The sequence below is a fragment of the Brassica napus genome, chromosome C4, assembly GCF_020379485.1.
Source record: "Brassica napus cultivar Da-Ae chromosome C4, Da-Ae, whole genome shotgun sequence".
In the NCBI taxonomy this organism is placed as follows: Eukaryota; Viridiplantae; Streptophyta; class Magnoliopsida; order Brassicales; family Brassicaceae; genus Brassica; species Brassica napus.
The window spans coordinates 29,492,912-29,508,384 of NC_063447.1; positions in this window are offsets into that span (position 1 = coordinate 29,492,912).

Consider the following 15,473-nt stretch of genomic DNA (forward strand, 5'->3'; position numbering starts at 1 on the left):
ACTTGTTGATTGCTGAAACTCAACCTTTGAAGCCAACTACAACCTTGTTTGAACTGAACGAACTTAATGCTTCTTGCTTATGGTCCCTTGTGTACTGAGTCATGGATATACACACTTGAGTTGTCACATCCTTTATGCCAATCTTTTTTTTGACAAACTCTGGTGGTACACCATTCCCAAAACCCTTCCCTCCTTTTGAGCTTTTATTATTTGATGAGTGAGGCCTTTTTCGGAAAGCCTTACATGTGCATAATGTTGAGAGTATCGGGAACGACAATGCTTGGTCTGCATTCTTGCTAGATTAGGCACTCTATTGTCTAGCTATAGGTGGGGGTGAGTGTGGTGACTATGGTTTGGAAGCATGAAAAGTTCGAAGGAAAAGAATAGACTCTTTATGTTTAAATGGATAATCGTATTGGAATTAATAGATAAACGTCTAGCTCGAGTTTATGAAAAGTCTTGGCCCCCGAAAAAAAAATATATATATAAAAAAAAAAAGAAGAGAAAAAGAAAGAAAAAGGGGCTAGCAAAGTTGTTTAGAGCTAAGATTTGTTTAGAAGTTGAGAAAATCCTTTATAGATTTCAAAGAAAAAGAGTTTTATGTGCAAAGTATTCTTGGGATCTTTTGGTGAGAGATGGAAGTTGAGTTTGACATTGGGAAGTGATTGTGTAACTTGTATGTTTGGGAAAAGGGTAGAACAATGGAGATTGAGCATTGTATGCATGAGTGGGTCCCTTTCTTAGATATATTATGTGCAATGTCAAGGCTACTTGTTTTGAGAGTAAACCACTTTAAAAGATCATGGATTCTGAACCTCTTGGCCCACTTGAATAAAAGCCTTCCCTTACTTAACCAAATGACTTGGACCAATTGACCATTTGCAAAAATTCACTTGATGCTATGCTTAATGAACTTGAGAGTTGGCTGATTTGCATGTGTGAATGCATGATGATGAGTGTAGGGATGAAAAGAGTTGAGATAGGCCTAGAGAAGCTAGAGTATAATAAGAGAGGGTGTACTAATGCTGAATTTAGATGTTGATTTGAGTGCTTTGTGTGTTTCTTTTGGCTATGAGCTCCCACCTTCAAACCTCTCTCCCTATGAGTTCTAGAAAGTTCACTTGAGGACAAGTAAAAGAATAAGTTTGGGGGAGTTGATATCTTGCATATTTACATTGTTTTATCCATTTATTCATGTGCATTTTCATAATATAGATTAGGATTTAGCCATGTCTAGGTTGCATTTTGCATACATGAGTCTTTATCAGGTATTAGAGTACCACATGGAGTTCTTGGAGGCATTTGGGTGCGTTTGGAGCTCAAAAGAGGTGATTAAGGTGATCATTGGACGAGCAAAGCATGGGAGCGACCTACCGGAGTGACGCCATGAACTCGCTCGCCATTTACGCTTCGGAGCGACCTCCTAGAGCGACAAGGCGAAGTTGCTCCAGCTCCTAGAGCGACCTCACCACAGCGACACCCAGAGGTCGCTCGGATTGTGTCGATTTGAGAGCGACGAACAAGCCGGGAGCGACCTCCTAGAGCGACACCCTAAGGTCGCTCGCGTCTATGGTTTCTGAGCAAGCCGGGAGCGACGTCTTCAGAGCGACACAGCCAGGTCGCTCGCGAGGAGACGACCCGGGAGCGACGTCTTCGGAGCGACACAGCCAGGTCGCTCGCGAAGAAACGACCCAGGAGCGACCTCTCGCAGCGACGTGCCGAGGTCGCTCCGCGTCTATTTGTTTGGCCGAATTCATGTTTTCTCAAGGGCCTTTTGGTCATTTCATTATGCACGTTTTTAATTTTCAAAACCTATGTTTTAAGTACCTTTGGTAGCCACCAGAAGGGAATCTCTTTTCAGAAGAACAACTAGTGAAACTTCTTTTGATTCAGATTTGATTGCTCTCATCTTGTGTTCTTGTTGATTTCTTATCTATTTTCTCTACATGATTAATCTGAAATCCAATATGGGTTTAAGAGGAATCATGGAGATTAGTGAGTAATCACCTTTTGAATTCATGGGTTAGGGAGATTAAGGGTGATTAGGTTAGTTCTAGGATGTTTTAGTGTAGATCATTCTTGTTCCTTACTAGTAGAGTATTTATAATGCATCTTCTGAGTTGGCCACTCAAAAGTTGATCAATAGGCATTTCCCACCCAAAAGGTGTTTGATAAAATGTCTGAGACAACTCTTCTAGGCTTTTAGTATACTTTGCCAAAGACATTTGTTGTTAAAGGTGCTAAAATAGCTAATAGACTTGTTAGTAATGATTGCTTTCACATTATTCAACCAAAGACATTTGATGTTTGAGATATGTTAGCAAATGAGCATTCATCTAGACATAGAGCTTGCTTAGAATTGTGTCTAGGCTTAAGGTCGATAGTTTGATTGATCATCTGCCATCCTTTGTTCGATACTTGATCACCCAAGGTATAATCCCTATGCCCATGAGTTCTCTTTTCCCTTAGTCAAGAAAGTATCATTCTGTAATTTCTTTCTAGTATTAGTAGTAGTTTAAAACCCATCTAAATCATTGATTGCACTTAGATTAAGTGAGTACTTGCATTCTCGGTGCTTTGATATCCCTCAGAACTGGTTCGACATTCATTATACTACAACATTTGTCTTAGGAGACCTGAAAACTCCTAACATCAAAAGCCCATGAATCACGGAATCTGCAAATAATATTATTCAACAAAGAATCAGGAAATCAATAAAAACAATTATGTTAAATAAGTGTGATAGATCGAAGATTAGCTTACCTTTTCATCAAGGAAGATAACTGTGATTCCCTCAAACTCCATGTCTTTCTTGAAGTTAAGGGAATTCCAGAAGCGGAGGAAGCCAGAGGCTATGCTCTGACTACTACGACCAAGACAGAGAGACTCGAAGGTTGAGTGACAGACGCCGGGATGCCGGTTTGAGGAGCTGGAGAGGCAGATAGAAACATATTCTAGAAAATGGTTAAAGCTAAGAAGAATCAATGAGTTTTGTGGAGATGCAGATTGGGTTCATCAAAGATGAGAATCATATATATAGGGTTTACAGAGGGGATACAAATCAGGAACATTTATGATCAAGCGATTTAAGATGGAGACATGAAGAGTTCACCGTTGAAAAATAGATTACGAACAGACACACAACGCAGCTATGTAACTCAGACTTGTTTGAGACAATGATGAAAAGAATTCAAACTCATGTTAAACGGCAACAGTTTACAATATGAGAAAACTATAATTGTTGCAAACTTGAGCTTTTTTATATAACATGTTGAATCTCATTTAAAAATGAAACTCATAATACACTTGTAGGCCCGACCCTCAAATGAAGCTGAAGAAGCAAGGGCTTCCGACCTTCATAAATATATATTAGGTTCGGCCATCAATGTACAAAGTATCATTTAACTTAGTGGTATAAATGTTGATGTTTATATATTAATAATCCAGGTTCGAGCCATGGATTTGACACTTTTTAAAAGTGAAACCCACAAAACACTGACGTGACACACTGAAGAGTGAACAAAAACTCAACTATTATAATATAGATTTCCGAGTACGTAGTTGACCCCAAAAGAAGATACTAATTGCTTCCTTTTGCAGAATTTTAACGGTTATTATGTGTATTACATAGATTTATTTGTGAAGCCTTCATTAGTTTAATTAAGTGATAAATTGGGGCTTTGATGCGAATTTAATATATATGTTAATTGTTCTATAAATTTGGATTTTGAAATTAATATGTGAAAGTGAAAGTAAGATTTTTTTTATGTTTTTTTTCTTTGAGATTTTTTATGTTCTCTTGTGACTATGTGTGACTGACTGACTGTTAAAAAAAATATGATGCTCGGCCTCTAATGAATATGTCCGTTGGGAAAATATTTGGTGAATAAACGGAGCCCGTGAACATTTAACTAGCCTTTATTATATACTAAAATCCATTTTTAGGCCATCGTTTTTATGTTGGCCCGTTACATTTGGCCCTTAATATTGATTCTAGTTGGAATTCATTTTCTACTGTTGGTGCTTTTTTTGGTCAAATCTTGATTTCTACTACCTCATGGAACGCCTGTACATCTCTTGTACACTAGACTTCACATACATGCAGATCTTGTACCTCTATTTAGCTGTTTCACATGAAGCTCTCGGTTTGATCCTTTTTAGGAAAAAAGTTTTTGATCCTCATTTGGTTTTCAGGGTGAACGTGGCAGGCCTCGTGGTGATAGGAAGGCAACTGCAAATCAGAAGCCTACAAAGTCATTGTTTGTCATCAACTTCGACCCCCATTCACTACAAGAAAACAGCGATATTCTGACGGACATTCCGACGGAAAATGAAATCCTCGGAATATACCGAGGAATTTCCGAGGAAACACAAAATTGGGTTTCCTCGGAATTTCCTCGGAATTTCCTCGGAATATACCGACGGAATTCCGAGGAAACTACAGTCCGTCGGAATATTCCGAAGAAATTCCGAGGAAAACTCTGTTCCTCGGAAAACACCGATGAATTCCGAGGAAATATTATAGCCGTTGGAGAGCCGTTGGGGGATTTTACAAAATTCCGAGGAAATTCCGACGAACTAGTTTTGTCCGTCGGAATTCCGTCGGAATTTCCTCGGTATGTCGGCAGGATTTAAACTATAAATACAAGCACTCCTCTTCCTCTTCATTCACTATATATCTTCATCCTCCATCTTACTCTATTTACACACGAATTTGATTCATAAAAAATATGTCTTCTTCAAATTATTTTCGTTCTTGGATCGATCGACCTCATTTGGATCCGAACACGAGATTGCTTACGGAAGAATACCAACGAGGTATAACTGAATTCATGGGGTTAGTTCACCGACAACCGGAAGCAAAAACAGGTATGTTAAGATGTCCTTGCTCTAATTGTAAAAATAGAAAGGTTATTAAAGAGTGGGATGTTTGGACTCATCTATATTTGAGTGGGTTTACACGAAGTTACAAAATTTGGTATCATCATGGGGAAACTGATTATGAACATGGTAGTACTAGTGAACCTCAGCCAGCGGTTAGATTAGAAGAACCAATTAGAACGGATGTAGATTATGGTGTAGGTACTGAGCAGATGGTAAATGATCATTTTAGAGGGGAAGATTTACCCAATGCAGAAGCTAGGAGATTTTATGATATGTTGGATGCTGGAAAGCAACCATTGTACGAAGGTTGCAGAGATGGTCATTCAGCTTTATCATCTGCTACAAGATTGATGGGCATTAAAACAGATTATAATTTGGCTGAAGACTGTGTGGATGCGATTGCTGATTTTGTAAAAGGTATTCTACCCGAGGATAATGTAGCTCCTGGTTCATACTACGAGGTTCAGAAACTCGTAGCTGGTCTTGGTTTATCGTATCAGGTAATAGATGTATGCAGCGACAACTGCATGATTTATTGGAGGGTGGATGAACAGCGGGTTACATGCAAATTTTGTGGAAAGCCTCGTTATAAAGATACAATTGGAAGAGTTCCAGTGCCATATAAAAGGATGTGGTATTTACCTTTGACGGAAAGGTTGCAGAGGTTGTATCTGTCTGAACGCACAGCGCAACCAATGAGATGGCATGCGGAGCACTCAACAGATGGTGAGATCAGACATCCTTCAGATGCAAAAGCGTGGAAGCATTTCCAATCAAAGTATCCCGACTTTGCGTATGAGAGAAGAAATGTCTACCTTGGATTATGTACTGATGGTTTCAGTCCGTTTGGCAAGAGTGGAAGACAGTATTCTCTATGGCCCGTCATTCTTACACCATACAACCTCCCCCCAAACTTGTGCTTGCGACGAGAGTTTTTGTTTCTCTCGATTCTCGTTCCCGGACCAGAGCATCCTAAGAGATCACTTGATGTGTTTCTTCAGCCACTAATATATGAGTTGCAACAACTATGGGCTCAAGGTGCTGAAACATACGATGTTTCGTGTAAAGAAAACTTTCAAATGCGGGCAGTACTAATGTGGACAATAAGTGATTTTCCAGCATATGGTATGTTGTCTGGATGGACAACGCATGGAAGGCTATCATGTCCATATTGTCAAGATAACACTGATGCTTTCCAACTAAAGCACGGAAGGAAAACGTGTTGGTTTGACTGTCACAGGAGATTCCTACCACCTGATCATCCATATCGTAGGAGTAGGAATTTGTTTACGAAGAACAAGAGGGTGTTTGACAGTCCACCTCCGGAAATTTGTGGGAAAGATTTGAAGATACAACTAAGAGATTTTGGTGCAGAAAGGACGCCAGAAGTCGGTGGACATGAGCGTTTTCCGGTAGATGCTGTTGGAGAACTACATAACTGGCACAAAAAAAGTATTTTCTGGGATCTGCCATACTGGGAGGATCATCTGCTAAGGCATAATTTAGATGTCATGCATATTGAGAAGAACTTTTTTGACAATCTCATGAACACGATCCTTAATGTTCAAGGTAAAACAAAGGATAATTTGAAGTCAAGACTGGATTTAGTCGATATATGTGCTCGTTCAGAACTTCATGTTGATGAGAATGGTAGGGCTCCTTTTCCCATATACCGACTTGATGCAGCGGGAAAAGATGCGTTCTTTGATTGGATTTCAAACGATGTGGAATTTCCAGACGGTTACGCATCAAATTTGCGTAACTGTATCGACAGAAAGGAAGGAAAGTTTACTGGCTTGAAAAGCCACGATTGCCATGTAATGATGCAGCGCCTCCTTCCGTTCGCCTTCAAGGAAATATTACCACGAAATGTTCATGAAGCAATTGCAGGGATAAGTGGTTTCTTCCGCGATTTATGCACGAGATCAGTGACTCTTGAAGGTATTGAAAATTTGAAGACTAACATAGCCGTGATTCAGTGCAACCTTGAGAAGATATTTCCTCCCTCATTTTTTGATGTTATGGAGCATCTTGTTATTCACCTGGCAAGAGAATTGGAACTTGGTGGTCCTGTGCAGTATAGATGGATGTATCTGTATGAGCGGTATATGTTCCATTTGAAGAAGATGGTGAAAAATTTAAGTAGGGTGGAAGGTTCTATAGTCGCACAGATGATCAATGAAGAAACTTCAAACTTTGCCGAGTACTACTTTCCAGCAGAAGTTCAGACCAAAAACAGAAGACCTGCTCGGCATGATGATAGAGGCGAACGGGCAACATATCATGTTACGGTTCCAGACATTTTCACAGACGTTGGACGACTTAGCGGAAAACCAAAGGACCGTCGACTTACTGAGCAGGAGCGCAGTCATTTGCAAACATATTTGCTCACCAACTGCGAAGACGTTCTTCAATATGAGAGGTAAATAAATGAGCTTACAAATTTTTATTTTAACAAGTTGAAATTTAAATCTTAATTAATTACATTATTGTCATCATATACAGGATTTTCATGGCAGAAAAGCGGTTCGAGTATAGATACGCCACAGAGGACGAACTAGAAGAAATGAAGCAGAGAGAATTTACTGGATGGATGTTTACTTATGTGAGTGCTTTAAACAAATTAAAATATATTTTATCACATATTTATACTAATTCACATTTATTGATATAATATATATATATGTGCTATTAATAGGTGTCTGCTGGTTTGGCCAGAGGTGAAACATTTGACGATTGGATACGTGAGATGGTCGTTGGACCAAACTTTGTTGTGAAGTCATATCCGAGATTTTGTACTCGAGGATATGCATTCACAACTCAGAAGAGGAGACGTTCGAGTACGACTTATGATGCTGGCGTTTGTTCTGCATCAGGAGATGATGTATACTACGGACACATACATGAGATTTTGGAAATCAAGTATTTGGGCATGGTTGGATTGCGCTGTACTGTTTTCTATTGTGATTGGCACGACAACACCCCAGATCGAGGTGTGAGAACAGATGCATTTGGTGTTACATCAGTAAATTCGAGGCGAAAGCTGCAATATTATGATCCTTTCATTCTTGCTTCCCAGGCCGATCAGGTAATTAAATGTTAATTATTCAGAATGATTCATCATCATGTGTATTAATTTATAATTTTTCTAAATGTTACAGGTTTGTTATATCAAGTACCCCCGGGTAAGGAACAGAGATGATCCATGGGTTACTGTTACAAGACTCAACCCGAGAGGCCGAGTTCAGGGAAGTTCTGAGCTGGAAGACCCACTACAACCAAGCACATCCGGCAACTGTAGTGCAGCAGAAGATTTAGCTGGAGTTGGCCTTGTAGTCGATTTAACCGACTTTGGAGAGGAAGCCGTCGTTCACGTAGAGGATGAACCAGTAATTGGAGAGTTTCACCAAGATCCAGATTCAGATTCATCTGGTGATGATGACTCGGAAACAGACTACCATTGAACTTATTTTTTTTTTTTTTAAGAAATACCGAGGAAATTCCGAGGAACACTTGATATAACCTCTTTCCTCGGATAATAGTTATTTGGTTTATCTAGCAAGGCAAAGCTGAATACGAATTAAAAGCTACACAAAACACAACCAAATAAAACAAAGAAACCATGTAAAAGAAATACGAACTCATAATTAAGAAACCTAAAAAAAAACTCAGTTCAAAATTAACAGAAAATAAGACCATAAAACGTTAGAATAGAAAAGAAAATAAAATAGCCGGTGATAGCTCCTACTCCTCGTCTCCTGCTCCAGATGTTCCTGCATCGTTGGGTCTCTTGGACCTCTTTCTTACCCTGTGTGTACCACTCGAACCCGAACCAGAGCTGGATGGAGAGTTGTCCCGATGAACTACATCATCCTTTTGGCAACGACACGGCCTGATACGTGAAATGGCAGCCCAGATCTTGTGTAGCATGTCGTTGTTTGTCTTTATGCTCTGATCTCTCCAATGTTGTTGCTGGCGCGAAGTGGCGTTCGGTGGAAGCTCTTGCAGCTTGTACTGGCTGGAGTCTGATGGGAGTAGCTGATGGGGTTGTGAATCATCTGGAATGGCTTGTGCAGCCTCATCTTGTCCTTCTTCATCAACCACGCCCTTGCCTTTGGTCTGATATTTTGGCGTGAAGAAGGATGGCTTGTCTACTAGTGCGGTAGCAGGGGGTAGGAACTCAACTGCAGCCTCTGAAAGTAGAGCAGTCAGGCCGATCTGAGGCAGGTGGCAGTAGAGTGTTTTCTTCGCTCGGTCCTGGAATACGTAGACGTAAGGACCATCCCGATCGATCCTCGAGTGGGGACCAGCTATGAACTCCTTACTTACTAGAGAAATGACATCCAGGTAGTTCCAAGCAATGTTGTTCGATCTGTCCAGTGCTACCTGGTGGTTCTCACAGTCTACACCCACATGTCTAAGGATCCGAGTAATCACTGCACCAAATCCACATGCATTGCTCTTGGATTTGGTTACTTTCCCCTTGTATCCTGCTAAGTTTGCGGCCAGCACCGCTCCCATGTTGAAGGCAGTAGCAGGTGGGAATGTAGAGTTTCCAAATGCCGGTAGCAAATGCCTCACACCTTGGTACAGGAGGCACAACTCCCATTGCGTGACTGATGCGGCTGTGGTTGTCCCGTATAGCAATGAGCCAATGAGGCGTGTCGCATATCTCAGTACTGGGCTCCGGATAAGTGACTCCTTTGCCTGAGAAGATCTATAAACCCCTGTGCCAATCGTTTCCCAGAAGTTCAACAGCTCTGAAGTCCAATAAAGACCATATGTCCTCTCCCCCGCACTCAATCCAAATAGTCCGCAGAGGTCTGTGAAAGATACCTCATAGTATACTTTCTGCACTACGAATGCCAGAAAACCTTCCTGATGGCTATCATCGGGACGGGTGACGTATGCGGATGCTATGAACTGGCGTACCAACTCCGGATAAGTGGGTTCCTTGAGGTTGCATAGTTGGCCTAGACCCATGTTCTGGAACAGTCCTTCAATGTCTGCTTTGATTCCCAATATTGTCATCGTCTCAGGACATGCTAGTTGTGTAGCCGGAACGGCTACCTTCTTCATGTTGTTGTAGTGGGTGGTATCAGACTTATCCCACTTCTTTGGCCTTTGCTTCTCCAGCTGTGACGAACCCGCTTCTTGTGTGTTTTTCTTTGCTGATGTTTTCGTGCGCTTCATTCTCTACAAAATAGAATCATTGCTCTCAACATGGTTATAATCAATTAAGAAGGCAAAGCTGAACATGAAAATGAAAAGCGAAATCGAGTTGTGATAAAAAAAAACGAAATTGAAAAAAATTCTCTATCCCTAAATCATCTCAAATCATGTTCCAAACTCGTTGATCACAGACAATTGTGTTCTATTCCATGTTTAAACATCTGTTTCATGCATATTTGATCAAGGAATCAACACGGAAATAAGAAATTCACAAAACCCAAAAAATTGCTCAAGAACACGATTTCAGAATGTGGAGATTCGCGGAGTATACCTGTCTTAGGGTGAAGACGAGTGTAGGAATCAGGTAGAGCTCGAAAAATCAAGTGGAATAGAGCCCAAAATTGTTCAAATCGGATGATTATAGAGAGAGAAAGGGGGGGGGCGAATTATAGGGGAAATCGGAGGGGATGAGAGTTCTAAGGTTTAGATCCAAAAAAGGTCGGGTTTTGCCTTATAATTCTGTTTTCCGAACACGCATCGATCGATGCGTTTTGTTTCTATAACGCATCGATCGATCACATTCTTACGGCCCGGGCCATCTTGGTAATCGATCGATGCGTTTTTGTTCTATAACGCATCGATCGATGCGTTTTTAAAAAAACATACAAGATTTTCCGAGGAAATTCCGAGGAACAATTCAGATTGTCGATCGATCGATGGGATACTCTCATCGATCGATCACAATCTTACGGCCCGGTCCATCCTAGTAATCGATCGATGCGTTTTTGTTCTATAACGCATCGATCGATGCATTTTTAAAAAAACATACAAGATTTTCCGAGGAAATTCCGAGGAACAATTCAGATTGTCGATAGATCGATGGGTTACTCTCATCGATCGATCACAATCTTACGGCCCCGTCCATCCTAGTAATCGATCGATGCGTTTTTGTTCTATAACGCATCGATCGATGCATTTTTAAAAAAACATACAAGATTTTCCGATGAAATTCCGAGGAACAATTCAGATTGTCGATAGATCGATGGGTTAATCTCATCGATCGATCACAATCTTACGGCCCGGTCCATCCTAGTAATCGATCGATGCGTTTTTGTTCTATAACGCATCGATCGATGCATTTTTAAAAAAACATACAAGATTTTCCGAGGAAATTCCGAGGAACAATTCAGATTGTCGATAGATCGATGGGATACTCTCATCGATCGATCACAATCTTACGGCCCGGGCCATCTTAGTAATCGATCGATTTGTTTTTGTTCAAAAACGCATCGATCGATGCGTTTTTTAAAAAAAAATTACGTTTTGAAACCCCAAACACTAGTTCGTCGGAATTTCCTCGGAATATTCCGAGGAAATTTCGAGGAAGAAGAGGGTTTCGTCGGAGTTCCCTCGGAATAATCCGAGGAAATTCCGAGGAAATAGGGTTTTTAAACCGAAAACAACGTTTTGCCGTTTGAATAACACCTATATAACCCTTATTAAGTGTCTTACGTTCATTATGAAGTCAAAAATTTGTTCCTTACCGTATAATTAACACTTTTCCGATTGTATGAACGAAATCTCGCAACATAAGAGAAACACTTATACCTTTTAACGAACGGTAAAGGGAATACTTTCAATTAGTTTTGAAATTTGTTATTTCATGGTTTATGCTCATGTATACAAAGAATCCTCAATGGTATGCATTACAATTGTATAAGAAATGAAATACGGCAAAAAAAATTGATGTTTTGAAACCCCAAACACTAGTTCCTCGGTATTTCCTCGGAATATTCCGAGGAAATTCCGACGGATATTTTACTATCTGTCGGAATTTCCTCGGAATATTTTCATTTTACCGGGCAAATATTTCGCGAAAATTGAAATTAGAATTCCGACGGAATTCCGACGGATAATGTCCGTCGGACCCTAGGTTTTATAACCACGAGCCCCTTCTTCTTCCCCATTTCTCTCTTCTTCCTCTGCGCGACTCCTCTCTTTCTCTCCGGCGATTTCCCCCTGAAATCCGACGATATCTCCGGCGATCTCCCTCTTCTCTTACACAAATCATGTAAGGACCCTATCCCACTCTCTTAGGTTCTATTTGTTAGGTTTTTGTGTAGTTTTGATAGATTTTTGTTAGGGTGATTGGTTAGGATTGTGATTTGGTTGTATAATAGGTTTAGAATTGTGATTTGGTTGAATAATTTGTTTTGTTGAATTGATTTAGAATTTTTTTATAATTTTTTTTTTTTTGTATTTATAAAATCGATTTTTGTATATAAAATCGATTTTTGTATTTTACAAAACGATTTTTCTATATAAATTCGATTTTTTGGATTTTACAAAAAAAAATTCTATATAAATTCGATTTTTTGGATTTTACAAAACATTTTAATTATTAAACAATTTTTATTTATTAAAACTATTTTTTGTTTATTAGAACTATTTTTATATATTTATTAAAAAAATTTAATATATATAAATCTTTTTCTGTGATTAAATTATTTGGGATTTTTTTTTAATAAAAAAAATTAATTTATATATTTCTGTATTTATTAAATATATTTTTTTAATTTACAGGTCTCATGATGATCAGACCCGGCCTCGACAGCGTCGTGGTCGTGGTGGTACGGGGAGCCAGTCTCGGGATTCCAGCCATTTTCAGGATTCCCCTTCGCCCCACAGCTCCAACCATACATCTCCCTCTGCTGCACCCGCTCATGCTCCTCTCGCTCCCGCTGCTGCATCCGCTCCTGTTCCTCCGGGTCCTCCGGGAGTGATGAGGGTTGCGGAGTTGGTTCAACAGCCCGGTCGTGACCATCTTCCGTATCTCACTCCGTATCCACATGGACGGGGTCAAACATGGTAATTAAACATTTTTTTTTCTTTAAATTTGGATTCATTATTAACCGTTTGTTCTTTTAATAAGGTTCAACCGATCCGGGAACGGGATCAGCGCATGGATCAACCGTATGATGTACTCGGCCCTCGACAGTGGACATCCGACTTTCACTCACTTCCCAACCGACAAGCAGGTTCTGTGGTTTCGTCAGTTTGCGGTAAGTATTCTAATTTTTTACTTATATTTTTAATCTTTAATATAAATTTTCTACTAATTGTGTTTTTTTTTCAGCAAGAGTTCAACTGGAATTCCGATGAGACGCTCTTTATCTATCACCACTTCGTCCATAAAGTAATGGACAACTATGGGAAGCAGATCCACGAGTGGAAGAAGAAGTGGGAAATCAATAAGGTTCGATTTAATTTATTAAACAATTTTTTAATTTATTAAACTATTTTTTAATTTATTAAACTTTTTCTTTTTTTTTTAATTAAAAGGTCCCAAAGTCGATGAACGACACGGTCTGGAAGGAGTTGTGTGCGCATTGGGATAAGGAGGAGACGAAAGAAACTTCTTCCACCAACTCCACCAACCGCAGGAGCGACCGTAAAGGGAAGGGCATCTACAAGCATAACTTGGGTGCTCAATCTATTGCCACTCTCGGAGATCGCATGGTAAGTTCAACCGCTTTTTCTTCAATTATTTGAGTTTCAGAATTTAAATTTATTGTGCATTTCTTCTAATTTCTAATGTTTCTTTAATTTTATGTTTTTTTTCAAGGCGGAAGAAAATGATGGCGAGCCGGTCGATGATCTCGCCCTAATGAGGAGGGCGTATACCAACAAGAAGACCGGCCAGATTGATGACGGTCTTGTGAGGGACGTGGTCGACCTGGTCCAAACTCAGGTGGTAGACGAAGTGTCTCAGCTTCAAACCGAGGATGACGCTTCGACGGCTTCGACCAACTTGTCCCGGTTTCGAATCAACGAAATCGTTGAATCCGTAAGTTCTTTTTTTTTTAAGTTCAATTCATTTATTTCTTGGTTTAAATTTCTAAATTTGGCTTTTTTCTATTCAGTCGGTTCCAAAGAAGAAGGGACGTTTGTTCGGTTTGGGTCGTCGCACCCGGTCGGTTCCTCCTTCTTCTGCACCACCGCCCTTTGTTGATCCAGAAGTACTTACGGCTCAGTTGAAGGACAAAGATGATCGAATATCTTTGTTGGAGACCCAGATGGCGGCTCAACAGGCGGGCTATGAGGCACAGAGGAGGCTGAACCAGCAAATGATGGAGATGATGCAGAGGATGTACCCGAACGAGGTGTTCCCGGACGTGCCAGACCCGTAGTTTTTTTTTTCCCCAATCTCGGAATGTTTTATTTTTATTTGTGAAACTTTGAATATTAATTAGTATGATTTCAATTTTACTTTTAATTTCATATTTTCGAATTTAAATTTCAGAAATTTTATTTTTTCAAAAAAATTAATATTTTTTACATTCCGAGGAAATTAATTATATTTTTCACTAGATCGATCGATGCGTTTTTGAACAAAAACGCATCGATCGATCCGTTTTTTTAAAAAAATATAGCGAGGGACATTTCCCTCGGAATTTTCCGAGGGACAACTCCCTCGGAAAATTCCGAGGAACGGATCCCTCGGAATATACCGAGGGAACAGTTCCTCGGAATAAACCGAGGAAAAAGTCCGTCGGTATACTCCTATCGATCGATGTATATATGTCCAAACACGCATCGATCGATGAACTTCCGAGGAATTATCCCGACGAAGTTCTACCTCGGTATATTCCGAGGACTTTTCCGACAAACAAGGGATCCTCGGAATTTCCTCGGAAATTTATTTCCTCGGAATTCCGTCGGAAAATTCCGAGGGATTTCAGAGGAAAAAAGAAATTCCGAGGAATTATTTCCGACGACGTGTTTCGTCGGAATTTCGTCGGAATAACGATATTCCGACGAAATTCCGACGATTTTTTCCCTCAGAATCTTTGATGTTTTCTTGTAGTGATTACAACAAACGAGCACCACATTGAAAAGCACTTGGACCCCTTTGGTAAGGTCATCAACGTACGTGTTAGACGCAACTTCTCATTTATTCAGCATGCAACTCAAAAAGATGCCAGGAAAGCCCTTGAAGCTACTCAAAAGCAAAACCGCCGCCTGCTGCTATTTTTTCCAAATATCTAAGATTATTGCTAACTTCTATTTGTGACTGCAGCAAAATATTGGACAGGGTTGTTTCTATTGAGTATGCGTCAAAGGATAACCGTGTGAACACACGTCACTTGTCTTTTCCATGAGTATTAGTGAATGATATCGACTCACAGGTCTTTTATTCCTTTGGTTTCTTTGGCCTGAAGATAACAACTTTCTATATTTTAAAGAAATATATAGTTGACTCATGGATCCATCGCGTTGTGTTTTCTTAATAATCTTGAATAAAGTGACCATGCGTAGATAAATCTGGATTTGTTATAGACTACCAGAATATCGCGTTTGATTTTATCTTAGATATATTTAAATATAGTTATGTATTATTCAAATATAGTCAGTAA